The 16,944-nt window shown below is 32.5% G+C and overlaps 1 protein-coding gene across 1 annotated transcript in view; it reads right to left on the bottom strand.

Moving 5' to 3' along the window:
• The window catches only part of LOC143225304 (uncharacterized), a 520,157-nt gene that overhangs the window by 68,708 nt on the left and 434,505 nt on the right, over positions 1–16,944 (bottom strand). The gene's annotated exons all lie outside the window — the stretch shown is intronic.

Consider the following 16,944-nt stretch of genomic DNA (forward strand, 5'->3'; position numbering starts at 1 on the left):
GTAATGACTTATTAAATATGGATTTTCAGTTGTGGTGGGTCAAAGAGATTCTTTATTTAAATATGTGTTGTGTTTTTTGTTACAACCTTATTTAAGGACAGAAAATCTAGTTTTTCGTTTTTACGAATTAAAAAGTATCCTAAATTATACTGACAAAAAACTTTTCAATTAATAAAACAGTAATCAATTTCAAACATTGAAAATTAAAAACAAGAACATTTGAAAAAAAAAATTAAAGGGGTCGAAAACTCGTATTAAGAACATTGCATTAATGTTCGTATAAACTTTCTTCAAACAGAAACGAGCCATCGTTTTCACGATTACATGCTATTAAATAATTTGTAGCATTTATAGAATGTTTGTTTTTTAATTTCGCAAAGTTACACGAGTGCTGGCAGAAAGTGTTATTCGTTCCTAATTTAGTTGTGTAAGACAGAGAGGAGGCAGATAGTTATCACTAACCATCGTCAACTCTTAAGGTACTCTTTTCCCAACGAATAGTGAGATTCACAGTCACAGTAATCCGCTCTAACAATCTTTTCATATCGAGTCATCTGCGATTTTACACCATTAAACCAAAGTTGTGTAAATATATTGGAAGTTCAAGATTTCTTTAAATCCTGGTAGGAAAAAATAATTTCGTTTTTTACGCAACAAATATTGGTTGATGGTAAAAGAACAAAGTACAAAACATTCAGTTCTTTACTACACATAACGAAACGTGTCTTCAGTAGAACAACTTGTGTTACTGTGATAAAAATCAAACTGAGAAATATTGAGCTCAAAATGTATCTGATAATTTTGTGTAATTTATCGTAAAGGTACTCAACGGTTATTTTCGATAAAAACCGACTGTAATTATTAAAGTGAAAGTCTATTTGTTTGAAATTAAGCAAAAAGCTACAAAATGAGCTGTCTGAGCTCTGCTCAACACGGGTATTATAACCTGGTTTTTTAGCATTGTAAGTCCGGAGACATAACGGTGTACCACGGGTGGGAAAGCGAAAGTAAAAGACTAGAGGAAAGGCAGCTAGTAATCACCACCCACCGCCATTTCTTTTACCAATAAATAATGGTATGATTGACCGTCATATTATAACGCTCTCACGGCTGAAAAGGCGAGAAGATTACTAGTCGAACGCCATAATCACCTGGACATGCCGGGGCATCAATTTACCGTTTAATCGTGACTGTAACTGTTCTTTACGAGCGTATAGTGGCATTAAAAGTCACAATCTAACATCTCCACGGTTTAAAAGCGAGCATGTTCGGTAACGGAATTCGAACCCGCGAAACGTAATTCAAGAGTCCAAACAATGAAGCCATAGTTGATAAAGTAAGAAATATAAACTTCGTTATCTTGAATATTTATCAGTAGTGGAAAGTTATGACTAAAATTGTAATATAATAAACTTGTTTACAATGATTATAATGAATTAATGATATTTAGTGCTATTATTAAAGTATGAAAGTAAAAATTATACTTAAAATTATTACAAATAAACATACTTTTAAATGATATATTAAATATCTTCTCTTCTCTAAAGTACAATCATAAAAGTTATGAAAATAAGTAAATAGGTGATAAATCATTTTAAGTCATTCTATAAGCAACTAGAGATGATAATGAATTAAAAACATATATGCATCACTGGGTATTGAATGCTATTATTTACTAAAAATTATTAAGGTCGTATTTTCAAGGTCTGTTTCTCCGTACCTACTTTGAAAAATGAGTTGACCATGTGGTAGACTTCTGGACTTCGGACCTGTTGAGCTCGTTCGAATTTGTTCTAAGACTATGCATGAGTTATAAGTTTAACCTATAAAAAGTGATGTCAAATACTACTTTGGATGTTGTGCACGTATACGAAATTAAGAAATTTATCAATGATAAATATTTTAATTTATGTAAGACCATTCTTCTCTTATAGAACAATCATAGCCTCAAAGTGCAAATTGATTTTTATGTATGTCAGTTGGCATTATAAGTGACATAGAAATGTAGTTTAACAACCATTAGTGTTGTAATATGCATATATAATGTGTTAGAATTTTCTTTTACTGGATGACAACACATGTTCACATCAGGCTTCACTGGGTAATATGTTTCTATAGGAAGAGGATAACAAATAAATGAACTTCTCAAGAGGATCATCACACTTGGATCTGATAGGAAGTTTTTGGGAGAAGCGTGACGATACCTGATTCACCTTCAATGTGCTTGATGAAACAGAATTATCTTCGATGGGGTGGTTCATCACGTTTTCCCAGCAGCTCTTATATATTTACTAATTTAATCATCTAATATCGATTAAGGACTTACATTAGTTTGTGAGGTGCTCATTCTGTTTATTACAAAACGTTTTCTAATCTATTATTGTACTGTTACATATGTAGTACCAAAGAGCATCTCTTAAAATGAGCTCCAATACAAGAAAACAAAACCAGTTAACTGACGCTTGTTTTCCATGAAGATAAAATTCTAAGTGACATTAACATTATATAATTACAGTACTCATGTCTTCTTATAGTCAAGATACACAGGTCTTTGATTAACCCTTAAATATTTTAAAGTGTATGAAAGAATAAGTTACATACGCTGCTGATATTTTTCTTTGGAAACTATAGCTAATCCTTCAACGTTTATTCAATTTCACATCATTTTTATAGCAATTATCTTAATATCAGACATCTCTCACGTTATTACTTTTATAAATTTTATTATTTTTGGTAAATGGTTTACTTGTCTTCGTGAAGAAATACGATGTAAAACAAATATAATAGAACAATTAACTGTAAGAACGAAATAAACAGAGAAAACAACAACGAATATATGTAGTTTTAAAAAATATTATAACATTAAATGTTTATGAAAGTAATGATGGCCAAACGTCAAAGAGATTTGATTTACGATAAATGCTACTATCGTTAGAAACCAGGTTTGATACCCATGGTTAGCAGAGAACAGGTAGCCCTTTGTGCTTCCTTATAAATACATAAACAAAAATAATAGTATGTGTAACACAGAACATAAAAATGTATTAAGGAAACAATTGTGGTAACGACAAATCCATAAACTTTTAATTTTTAAAACAATGCTGCTATTTGGCCTGTTTATATAACTGTCAATACGATTTAAAGGAATGGTTTTACTCCGTATAATGAAGCAACAAAATGTAAAGTACACAAACAGACATGTGAAAGTTGAGCATTGCGCACCCATACTTAGCTTTACTATTTGCAGTTTGTCATCGAGCACAGAGATTACTCCCTAGTGTCTCAGAGATATGGCTACTGGCGTGAAAGCTAGAAATCGTGCTTTAATACTGCTAGTGACAGATCATAGATAGCCCATTGTATAGTTATATATTTAATTCCTAAAACAAGAGAATAACGGCGTAATTTCGATTGTGTGACTTTATTATACATTTTCTTTGTAGTGTACTTGTTTAAAAATAGATTTCTATTACACATAAATTTAAAACACTTATTTCAGTCCCCACTTTCCTATGATCATCTTATTGTTTGTCCCACATCTTCAGAATAAATATTATTTTGGCCACTGATTTTCAAATGGTTGGACCACACTGTTTAACTTATCAGCAAATTCCTTGTTTACCGACATCTACCTACACGTTGAAATGTGATTACTGTTGAATGTCATTAGCTAAGTGAATTATACATCCAAATTGTAGGCTAGGGTATCATATACAAACCACAAGTAGTTTGGTAATATTTTTATAAACTGTAATATTTATAAGAGTTGCACTTCCTTCCATAGTTATAGAAACTTTTATATTAGGTTTGCGAGCATTTTTACATCACGTAAACAGTTACAAACGTGTAACAGAAATGTTTATTTTCAGAAATAAAGTATTTTTTAGAAAGAAAAACATTAAAATCTACTCAAAAAGGAAGCATTTTGCGATTTGTAATCCATAATTCTTCCTAACAGTGCTTTCGCCCGTACGGTATGATAGAGTTCTTCCATATGAATCAAAGGCAATTTAATAACGTCATATTTAGCTGATACATAAAATTTCTTATTATTTAAACATATACTGGGAAACACTGCGTCACTTGCTTTCATGGACTGCAAACCTTAGATATATATATATATATACATTGCGAACAATACATTAAGTATAATACTTTGTCATAGAATTATACAATTTTAAGAATCATGACACTATGTAACAAAATTCAATAAAAATACAACCTTGTGATCATAAAACTATATCGCACATCAAAGCAAATGTTATCTTTTTGGTAAAGGCCAAACAGAATCAGTAATCACTAAACTGAAGGGCTATTTTAAAGCTGCGATAAATTTCAAAGCAACCAGAGGAATGTTCTGGTTATATTTTATAAACAAATATGAGAAGTTTTACAAAATCGAGAAAAATCTTGCTCAATTTTTGGCCCACTATTGTCATCACTTGTGTTGTTGACACCTAACTGACCTTTCATATGAAGTCCACGGGCAACTCTCAATATTTTAGTCCAGTCCTCTGAAGCTGACACATCTGATAGTCTCTCCTTACTCATGAGCAGACCATTTTTTTGAAAAAGTTACTTTCTCCAGTTCATTCTTTGGTGTGTGTGTTTTGTTATAGCAAAACCACATTGGGCTATCGGCTGAATCCACCGATTGGAATCGAACCCCAGATTTTAGTACTGTAAATCCTACGATTTACAGCTGTACTACCAGGGTTCTTCATTCTTTGGAAGTGCATTTAAAAAAAAAATGAAGAGATCTGTGCATTCTCTTCTTGCAATCTTCTAGCAAGAGAAACTTCACCAGGTGTACCAGATCCCTCACGTCCATCATTATCACTCATCAAGGAATTTCCGGTACGACAGTTATTTACAAGGTTTGCGAGGGATCCAACAAATTTCTAACATAAATCTGTAGTGTCGTCTTGTGAGAATGTGTCTATCATTTGTTTACTTGCTTAACTTCTCAACCTGAGATCGAGCCACAGTACTCGAAGAAAACTCATCGGGATACACCTTAAATACAACGTCATTTTTAAGTGAAACAGTGATCGCCTTGTCAAACATTTTTGGTTTGTTAACAACTTTTCTCTCGAACAAATCGTTATCTATCAATGTTAATACACCCTTTGTTTGCAGTGTAAGTCTTACTCCAACTCCAGCTGCTCCCTAAACTTTATCTGATGTCAAGTGAAGAGCATTAATAACGTCACCCTCAATATCCTGACAAATAACACATTGACCAGTGGCAGAACTCGATTCTAAAGGCAATATACTTTTTACAACAATGATTGAGTTGCTCCAATATCATATAGAATATATACAGAAATGAGATTAACAGTGAGATTTGTCACAGACAGAGAACCAACAAACACAAATGCCTGTATTCTTTCTTAACTACATCAACATTTATGTCAATGGTCAAATCAACAACATCGTGTGATCTAGTGAAACACATGCACTGGGTATTATTTAATTTTCTTTTTATCACCAACAACTGGACATAACATGACCAGGCTTTTCAAAAAACATATCAGACAGGACTTGATAATCTTGATAAAGTTTTATCATGACCAAAGTTAATTCATTGAAGCTAAACAGTTTGTAATTTTGAAACCTATAAAGTTCCTAGCAAAAATATCTGTAGTTCTCTTATTAATAAGCTTTAAACACAGTTACAGCTTCCGGGGTTTATAATAATACTAACTAGCAAACCAACAATATATTGTTTCTCGCGCGTTTGTTTTTAAGCGCTTAAGCAAGGTTCTAGAAAAGTCAGCTGAAGCAACAATACTGTCATTTACACACACATATATATTTTATTCTGAAGCACATGGGTAGGGTGATTGTCATTTACACACTTTATCTTCTACAGCATGTTAAACAAATAAGTAATTGTATATTAAATAGAAAACTATATTACGCAACAATGCGATATATTTTGAACACTTTTCTTCCCTCACAAATTTTTGTTGACATCTTCGTAAACTTCTATTATTTTTAACCAGTTAACATTACATGATACTGCATTAGATTAATTAATAACAAAAGAGGTGGACTTCAAACGCCTCCCGCTAATACAGTGGTATGTCTACGGGTCTACAACGCTACAAAGAGGGGTTCGATTTCCCTCGGTGGGCTCAGCAGAGGGCTCGATTTAGCTTTGGTATAAGAAAATCTACACTCGACTTTAAATTAAATGCACTTGATTAATTTTATAGTTTTCACATTTTGTGCTTGCATCTTCCATTGAGTCTTGCAAAGATTCGCCTAAAACCAACATAATTTATGTAATTAGTTTAAATTAATGGATGAAAGCTTGCATTAATGGTATAGAAAGGTGTTTTTTTCTAACGTGAAATCTTCATGAAAACAACAAAATCATCAATATGTTTGTAGCTCTGGTTGTGCTTGTAATCGTTACGTCGATGAAAATCGACCATGTAAATGGAGAAGGTTGGGAAAGGTTGAACAGTAAGTTCATTTTTCAAACTTTATTAATTTATAAAATATACTCTTCAAAAAAAGAAACGCAAAAGGCAAAATATGAGACAAATTGTTAACAAGTTTATTCCGGGTAGTTCTGTATGACATGTGTGAAACTTTGCACATTCACTGCTGAACATCTAAAGTCTGCACAGGCGAAGTCCAAGCTCACTAGGTGAAGTTTAACGTCACTCAACGTCAATAACGAGTATACCCCCCGTGAGCATCAATAACTGCTTGGCATCTCCTGCCCATGGAAGCGATGATATGACGAATCACATCCTGTGGAATGGCTGTCCACTCAGCCTGCAAAGCTGCTGCAAGCTGAGGTAGAGTCTGCGGTTCAGGTTGTCGCCGTCGCAGACGTCGGTCCAACTCGTCCCAAAGATGTTCGATGTTTAAATCTGGTAATCTGAAGGGCCAGGGAAAAATGTTGATGTTGTGGTGTCTCAAGAAGACAGTGTTGAGTCGGGCTGTGTGAGGACGGGCGTTGTCATGTTGAAAAACGTCGTTGATGTTCACCATGATGTGTTGCACATGGGGCCTAAGAATCTCGTCGACGGCTGCGTACGGTCTGATTGGAAATCCTACGCAGTCCTGGTATGGTTGAGGCAGTAGACGTCGCAGTGGTGGTCCTATTCCGAAGTTGACGTAACCGGATGTTGCGACCTTGTGCGGGCGTGGTCACACGAGGTCTGCCAGATCGTGGACGGTCACGAATTGATCCATGTTGTTGGTGACGATTCCATAGCCTTGTGATGGTGCTTGTGTGGACATTCACAGCTCTGACAACATGTGATCGAGATTAGCCTGATTCCAAGCGACCAATGGCGTTGTTGCGTTGTGCTTCAGTGAGTCTTGGCGTAACTGTATTGCGTGTCGGTGGCTTAACACTGAGCTATAGAAACCGAGAACCCGTCACTTTTATAGGGATATTGCACATGTTGCACTTGCAGAACATACAGATCTCTCAAACAAATTTATTGGACACGCATGTGTTTTGGTGAAAAATCCGATGTCTTCCTCCGTTTTCAAAGTGCACAACTTTTATTTTCATTTTGGTCTGACAATCAGTGCCTTAACACGTATAATATCACATAAGGTTATTACATATATTTCTTTTAAAATAACAAAAATATCCCTTTTGCGTTTCTTGTTTTGAAGAGTATATTAAGTCATTCGCATTTTTGAAATAAATATTCTGTTGTCGTATTTGTACCTACTGAATAAAAAAATGTAGCATGAGGACATTATTAAAGCAAACAACGTTACAATTACAGAAAAAATCGAAATTGTCCCATCTGTTGTATGCAATTTCCAATTGTTCTAAAAAGTTGAGAGTCAGTTCTGAAAATTGAATAGGCATCTTTCATCTGGATAACATATCAACTTTTGGAATTATTTCACTAAGCTATACATTTTTATACAGAACAGTATTTAATGATTTATTATATGAGGTAAATACGATAACTTATTTTATTTATTCTGACTTTCTTACGTAAACTGGTCCTTAAAATGAGCAAAAATATTCTCTTTATGTAAATCAAATATGTTTGTCTCTCACGCATACATATATCGAAACAATCCTGAAAACCTGAATGAGATAAAAGAGTACACCGGAAATATTTTTTTTTATCGACAGGCACAAGGGGATAGGACTTTGTAGTGGTTATTAATTATTTTTAATTAATTAATCATTTAAAATTTTGAAAAAGTTTTGCGAACGCGAATCTGCGAACTCTAACCGTTTTTTTTTCATCAAAAGCCCTTCTTGATTATATTCAATTATTATTTACATATTTTAATTATTATATGCAGAGTTCGTTTGACCCAATGAAAGTAGATGATAAGTGTGGCAGAATAATATTTCAGTGTTTTCTTTCTTCATAATTTCTCAATTTGGAAAATTATTCATTAAACGTTTAAATCTAGATTTGTTACGTTCAGAAATAAAAAAAAATTAGATTTACAACTGATATTTTAGAAAAGTTTAAGGTGGTTAAAAAATTTCTTTCATATACAGAAAATGTTTCATTTCATAAGCTGCTCAAAACTAATTATGAATAATTCTTTATATTATTATATTCAGACATAACTCGCATATTTAAAACGATATAATGTTCATTTCGTTTTATATTCCTTATTTTAATTAAGATTATCATTTTATTGTTCAAGACACCGTTGTATACTTTCAGTTCATAAGCAGCAGTTTATGTCTAAATAAACATTTCAAGTTTATTGTAAACAAACAGAAAAAAAATCACATTTAAATAGACGTTCTAATACAATTTAGTACAATCATATCTTTCCTGAGACAGGAATATAGTAATTAAATACTATAAAGCTAAAGTCTTAGAATATAATGTAAAAGTTTGTGTATCAAAAAAGTATTTTTGTCTCTTATTTGTAAGTGTAGTTTTAAGTTTGTAAAAGGCAAATTTTTGTCGAAAGGTGCAATAATTCTTGAATAAATTGTGCATAGCAAATAAATATAACTATTGTTATATCAGTTTGTGTTTAGTGTTAGCTTGTAATGAAACTAAGGTTCCTTTATATAACTATATATCTATTTGGTGACTGATCAGAGATACATCTAAAAACTAACTACTCGCATCTTTCTAACCAGAATTCATTTTTACACATGCTAGTGTTTTTCTGTTTTGTTACGTCGATGTTTCAAATACGTCTTTAAAATTGATCATTTATTCAATTATAATTAATTATTAATTTGATTATGTACAAAAAAGAGGTTATTTATTAACGTTTTCCACTTCACATTTTAAGGTCAAAGTACACTAAATAGACATTTCCTTATATGGATTGATAAAGTTTATTTGTTTGCTTTATCATTCCGCGCAAAGCTACACCAGATCTATTTGCGCTAGCCGTTTGATCTTTGAGCAATGTAAGACTAGAGGGAAGGTAGCTGGTCATCACCACCTACCGCCAACTCTTGGGCTACTCTTTTACTAACGAATAGTGGAATTTATTGTCACATTATAATGCTCCCACGGTTGAAAGGGCGATCATGTTTGGTGTAATGGGGATTCGAACCTCCTGACCCTCAGATTCAGAGCGCTCTACCCATCTGCCATGCCAACCCTGGATTGATAAAGCACCTTACATTTGGCTAAAATCAACATTTCGCTAGAACTTAGTTCTTCAGTTTCCTATTAATTTCATTTGAGGTTTTGTAAACTTTTGTGCTTCTAAACTGAAATGTATTTGGTAACGGAATTAATATCAAAATACATCACCGTCACCATAGTTTTTTTTTTTTTTTCTCTTCGTAATTGAAAAAGATGTGATTCAGTCATGTAATTCTTACTTATTGTTACATAACTGTAAAATGAAACACGATACCAAATTTTAAAAGAAAATGGTATTCGATGTTTAAATCTTATAAGTAGATCAATACTTTCCAGAAAATGCAGTCAGAATTGAAATTATATAAGTAAATGACACACGTAACCTTTGTAATAAAGTTTCAGGTATGGTACATTTTGAATAATTATTATGTGACAAAAAACATTATATATTTAATGGGCACCAAAAAGTTCCTAAACAGGGTAGGAAATACCCATCAAGAGGTCTCAGTCGTGAGTTGCACGGTCATTTTATTCGCCATGAAAAAGTCCTTTATCCTTCGGGCATTGTGGATTGCAGCGTTTACCTGCTGGAAGATCCAGTCATTTCCACACAAGCAAGGGCCTTCAGTTAATAAAGATGCTTTCTACAACATGCCAATGTAGCCGGCTGCTGTTTGACGCCCTTGTATAACCTGAAGCTCTATTGTTCCATGGAAGGAGAAAGCACCCCAGATCATGATGGAACCTTCTTCGGTGTGTCGTGTAGAAAATATCTCCGGTGGAATATCCTTATCGTGCCAGTAACGTTGGAAGCCATCTGGACAATCCAGTTTGAATTTGTTTTCATCAGAGAAAAAAACCTTCTTCCATTTTTCTACATCTTCTGTTTTGTGCTTCTCAGCAAAGTTTAACCGAGCTGTTTTGTGGTGTGAAAGGAGGCGTAGCCTTTGAAGATGTTGAGGTTTTTAAAGCCTTTCTCTCGTAGATGCCGTCTTATTGTTCTTAAGCTGCATTTTGCGTTTGTAAGGGCCTTAATCTGGCTCGACGATCGGCTGGTGTCTTGCCGGACAACCGTCGAATCCTCCTGCTCAACACTGGCGAAATTTTCTTGTGCCGACCAACTGAAATACCCGTTCCGTATCCCTGAGGGTCTTTTAAGAAATTTCCAAGAGCAGTTTTCCAACGCCCAATCTCACTAGCGATAGCACGTTGAGAGACACCTTGCTTTTGCAACTCGACAATTCTGCCACGTTCAAACTCTGTCAACTTTTTAGCCTTTGCCATGTTTTTGCCCAATGTAAAACAGGAGATATCAGTGGGTGATGTTGACAACGCTAATGCTTGAACACAAATGACTAAATTTTGTTACGTGTTTACCGATTAACGCCTCGTTTCAGTATGGTCTTACTCTTTTGACCAGCTAGTATTTAGGCTAATTTCATAGTGTTCATATTTTCCCTATTAATGCTGAAAAGGTTTTTTTTTTATTTTCCCTTTTGTTATTTTCATCTTTCGAAACTCTACTCAAATAAGTGGTTGAGTCTAACAACGCAAATTGCATATTTTTTCTTCATGTTTGTTGGCCTTAAGATTTTGGCCAGTATTGTAATTCTCTTCCTCTTGTCAACAGTTACTTAGGCCTATTTAATAATTTTATAATATTAGTTGACAAATCTATTACTATCGCCAAACTATCCAAAGATATTTCACTTACTTTATCGTTGAGTTACTACGGCTGTATTTTATATTTTTAAATTCGCCAGCTCTATTTTGTTCTTCTGTATATCTGAGAATCATTTGTTTATTTGTGAAAGTCCATTAAGACTAGTTCAATTACTTTAGAACTCTCTTTCATGAAATAAACTATCCTTCTGATCTTTTTTTATTTTACTGTTAGTTTATCGCTGACATATTAATAATTTGGACTATATTAATTGTTAATCCTTTCCTTCTTACCACAGTTTATTTTGACCAAACTCTTCGAAACTTTTCCTTCGCGTCTTCTCTTTTCTGTAATCTATTTCCCGTTCATCTTATACCTCTGTTATCAAATCGTCTGCTCACTATATTCCCCATATCAACGAGTTACAAACACAACTTTAAATTCTCGTCTACTTTAAAAATCATAAAATATTCCTCTACAAAATAAAGTGAATTAATAATATCTAAACTAAACAGTCTTTTATATCATAGCAAGTTACTTCGCACATGTTCCGTAATAAAAGTATTTTCATTACAATATGTAGAAATATTTTTTTCTTCGAATATAGGCAAAATAATTATATTCTTTTCATTTGGATTCGGTTTTGTAATCTATAAAATTGGAGAGACACAGAACATTAGACTAATCAAGATTTATTATAGTATATAATGCGATGATAATTAAAAAAGAAAAAGAGAACACATTGCACAATAGTTTGTGAAATTTAGTTGTTATTGTTTTAATTGTTTGTTGGTTTGTTTTTTTTTTAATTTCGCGCAAAGCTACTCGAGGGCTATCTGCGCTAGCCGTCCCTAATTTTGCAGTGTAAGACAAGAGGGAAGGCAGCTACTCATCACTACCCACCGCCAACTCTTGGGCTACTCTTTTACCAACGAATATTGGGATTGATCGTATCAATAGAACGCCCCTACTGCTGAAAGGGCAAGCATGTTTGGTGCGACGGATATTCGATCCGGCGACCCTTAGATTACGAGTCAAGCGCCGTAACCCACCTGGCCATGCCGGGTCCATTTTTAAAATTGTAATATACACAATGGGCTACTGTACTTTGTCCACCTCTTCAGTTTAATCATTCCTTTTTCTTGAAGTTTTTAATTAATGAAATATATTAGAGAAAAGCATGTTTTGTTCACTTTGGAAAGTACAACATATAAAAAGTATTAAAAATTACAATAACTTAGATGTATTTCACAGTTTTAAAATACTTAACATGAAAATCTCACTTTAATATTTAGCCGTCATCACCTCGACAAGGAAATTACCGCTATGCCAATTTTTGAATTGCATATCTTTTATGCTATTGAGAAATTAACGACTATTTGTTTCTCATAACAATTTTTACATCAGATCTGTTCTATACTGTATATTTGAGCAAAATAATATATAGAAGAGTAAAATAATATTAACCCCTGAGATCATTTGCAAGATCATTTATTTTTCAAAATGTTACCATAAAATGTGTTTACTAAGGAACATTCATTGCTTTTAGAAAGCTCTTTGACAAGAAAATTTAACTGTGTTTTAAGCAGATTTTTGTGGATATAAGAATCATGTTCTTTAATTATAAGTATAAAATATCAAATAACAAATTACATGGCTATTAATCCACTAGTAACTCAGTATTTTTTTTGAGAGCTTGTAAAGTTAAAATCGAGTTTAGATGCTCATGTCGGACAGAGTACAAATAGCCCATTGTATAGCTTTGTACAACAAATAAAATATTTAACAGTTACTCTTTCGCATTTGTAAAGTAGGGTTCGATGTGTTACTGAACTGGATATTTATCCTATATGTAGATTACGCCAAGAGTTTTTTTAAGATTGATTATAGAAATTTGCCTAATACAACAATATATTCTGCAATCTAGGTTTAGAATGATCTAAGGTTGCCTAAAATTGCTATTGTTTCTATTTCAATAGTAAAAAATGAGATTGTATGAACTTTAAGTTCATTATTAACGTTATTTGAAATAATCAGTATAATTTAAAGTTCGCTCTCAGTTTATAAAAGCACTTACAATTCTGATTTCTAATTGTGATATTTACTTTTATATTATTTTATATACTGCTTAAAACAGTTACGGAATAATTTGAGATTTCCATTTTACAGTCCTGATAAAAAACAACAATGGCACAGAGTCAGTTTTCATTGAAAACAAATATAATGTGATCAATATTGTGATCTGATACACACATTTATTCTACAGAAATTGACATCCAAGGATGCTCTTTCGCACTATAGATTGTTCAGCCCAATGACTGATTTACACATTTTTTTTTTATCAACAAGACAAATGCAAGTCTTTAATCTGTATATGCCATGATTAAATAAATGAATAAATGAGCTGCTGCCAAAATGTGGCCAACCCCTCCATTAAGCTAATTCCAGTTCAGCAATGAGATTGAAGGTAAAGAATGTGTCATTCTCCAAGACAGACAGACTGGTTCATGTGCGGTGACCCTCTTGTTAAGTCCATTTCTTTCACATTCTTTCTTACAAGAAAATGTTACCCAGTGAAGTATGATATGGACCTGTGTTATCATCGATTAAAAGAAAGTTATAGCTTATTATACCTGTATATAACAACACTAATTGCTGTAAGACTACACCTCCACATTGTACGACATTTATTGTGCCATGTCATACACACAGAGCATGCTCCCTATTTTGGGGTTGTGGATGCTCTATAAGAGAAGAATAATCAAAGTGTGTGATAGGTGCTGTTTTACCATTACTATATCATTTAAAAGTCAGAGACTTATCATCAAATCACGAAAATTAATTAGATCAAATGAAATCAGCTTCTTACAATTACAGTTTAAATATTTTTTCAGTGAATGATTAAAAATACATTAAAAGGTAAAAATTAAATATTTTAACTAAGTATTTAATTTTTGAGCATTAATATAATTATATGTTATTGAAGGAATATTAACACAAAAAAATGTACCGAAGGTATTTGGTAAATTAAGAAAAAAATAACAAGGTATAGAATAATTATTAATGTAACTTTGATCTTCTTACAATCTTTCATATTGTTATAATCAAATATATTATCAATGTATGTCTGTAAACCCGGAAATAAACCATAGTTTATTATTATATTTTGATATGTTTTATCTTCTTATATTTAAAAATAAATGTGAACGAAATCGATATAATTTTTCTTTATTACTTGTTACGTTTGAGATCTGATTTATTCAATGAAATATTTTTAACTTCTAAAAGAGACTGCTTCAGTTTCGAACACATCAAAAACACGAAGTACATAGAACTTAAAATGCTACCTCCCTCATTTATTCATATATCAATGTTCTGACTTTTGCAGTCAACGAAACATAATTCTTTTGCGATATTAAGGTAGTTCAAACTCACAGATAAAACAAATTATAAAAATAAAACACATCATTGAACATTATATTAAATAGCTGCCATTATCGGAAATGCATATAGAAAAGTTGTGGAAATATATAAGAAGTCAATATTAAGCTTAAATCGTTTTAGAAAATTATCATTTTGTTTTTAAATATTAAATCTATTAACACTGTTACCACGATTAACAGAAAAAAGACCAACCAATGTCCCTACTGTTGCTTTCAAATTTGATTACAAACCAGGATGATTAACATTAAACTTCCAATGCAAATAACGAGTTAATGACATTTGTTTGTTGAGTTTCTTGCAAAACCACTAGAGGGCTATCTACGCTAGCCATTTCCAAGTTTGAAGTACTAGTTTAGAGGGAAAAACCGGCTTGTTAATACTGCAATTAACGATCTATTTTTTATCACTAAATTTTGGAATTCATATTGAAATTGTAAAACCGTCACACCTAAAAAGGTGAACATTTTTGATGACATAATTCATAAACTAAACTAGCAGATTGAGAGTAGTTAACTCAGTGCACTGTTCAAATAAATAATGAATAATACTGTGATACTAAATTTAGTTGATTACATCCTTCTTTACATTTTGTGACTAATTACGTGATGTCATAATGTTACCAAAACGTTAGAGCAGTTTCAAAATTTCAGTCGCTTTCAAAAATGTTGACGTACTTTTTTCTTATCGCGGCATTCATATACACAATACAGTGGAGCTGAAGTGCCAAAATGTTAACATCTTTGTTGAGTAACAGAAGATGCCAGCCCAGCGTAGCGAGATGTAACAAAAACCAAATATATAAACAACAAAATAAAAGAAATTATATGCTAACAAAGGCTTATAGTGTTCCAGGATAAACAAACACAGCATTCTTACACAACCATTAAAGTATCACGTGGAAAGAAGTTTGAAATGATTGGTGAAACACAAGCTGAGTTATTAAGTTTAAAATAACTAAAAATTAGTTTAAACTATTCGCTGAAAGATGTTGAATAAATGGTATAAAATGATTTTCTAAGGTGAAATCTTCATAAAAACAACAACATCCACAACATGATGTTGTCGTCATGAGCACGGCGTTGACCAAAGGGAACAGAATAAATATAGCCTGGCAACTATTAGGTAGCAAGTTCATTTTCAAACTTCATTACTATATAAGATATCAATTAATAATTGTACTTGAATAAATGTTCTCTTTTTGTGTTTTGTAAAAACAATACAACAGAAAACTAGAAATAAAATATTGTTGAAGCAAATTTTTATGTGCATAAAACATCACTATACACAAGAAAACATCAAAATTATCTAATTAGTGACGTCACAGTTTTCAAAACAATCTAGGGTCATATTAGAAAAAAAACACTCCAAAATAATGTTTTTAAAGGATTATAAATTAAATGAACTACTGGAATAATTTCACAAAAGTTTTACATTTTTATTCACGTCTGAATGTTATGATTTGCTCTTAGGGGAAAATAGCGTAACTTCTTTTTTTCTATTAAGACCCGGCATGGCCAGGTGGTTAAGGCACTCGCCTCGTAATCCGAGAGTCACGGGTTCGAATCCCTATCACACCAAACATGCTCTCCCTTTCAGCAGTGGGAGTGTTATAATGTCACGGTGAATCCCACTATTCGTTGGTAAAAGAGTAGCCTAAGAATTGGCAGCGGGTGGTGATGACTAATTGCCTTCCCTCTGGTCCTACACTGCTAAATTAGGAACGGCTAGCGTAGATAGTCTTTGTAAAGCTTTGTGAGAAATTCAAACCATTCCTTCTATTAAATAATGTATTTTTACATAAGCTAGTATGTAACGTGAGAAAAATACACTTGATTATGCAGAGATAAGTGAAGAGAAGTCTCAAAAAATAAACGAGATAAAAGAGTGCGACACGAAAGTTTTTAGTTGAAAGGCATTTAGGTCGGTATTTCGAAGGTCAAAATTAATCATTTTTCATTAATTCATTATAATTTTGGATACAATGTTTTCTTATTGTGAATAACCGATTTTCTTTTCAGTAAAAAACCTTCTTCGTGTATGAATTGTACGTAAAATTACATTCATATTTAGAGTAAGTTTGACACAATAACATTAGATGTTAAGAACCAACGTTTAAAATGACTGTATTCAAATATGAGATAAAAGTATTCAACTACATTTCAGTACTTCAACATCATGAAAATTATTCATACATTGTTTAAAACTTGAATTTATTACAGACAGTAACAAACAACTTCCAGTTTTAACTGATAATTAACAAAC

Source organism: Tachypleus tridentatus, chromosome 9, assembly GCF_004210375.1.
Source record: "Tachypleus tridentatus isolate NWPU-2018 chromosome 9, ASM421037v1, whole genome shotgun sequence".
Taxonomy (NCBI): domain Eukaryota; kingdom Metazoa; phylum Arthropoda; class Merostomata; order Xiphosura; family Limulidae; genus Tachypleus; species Tachypleus tridentatus.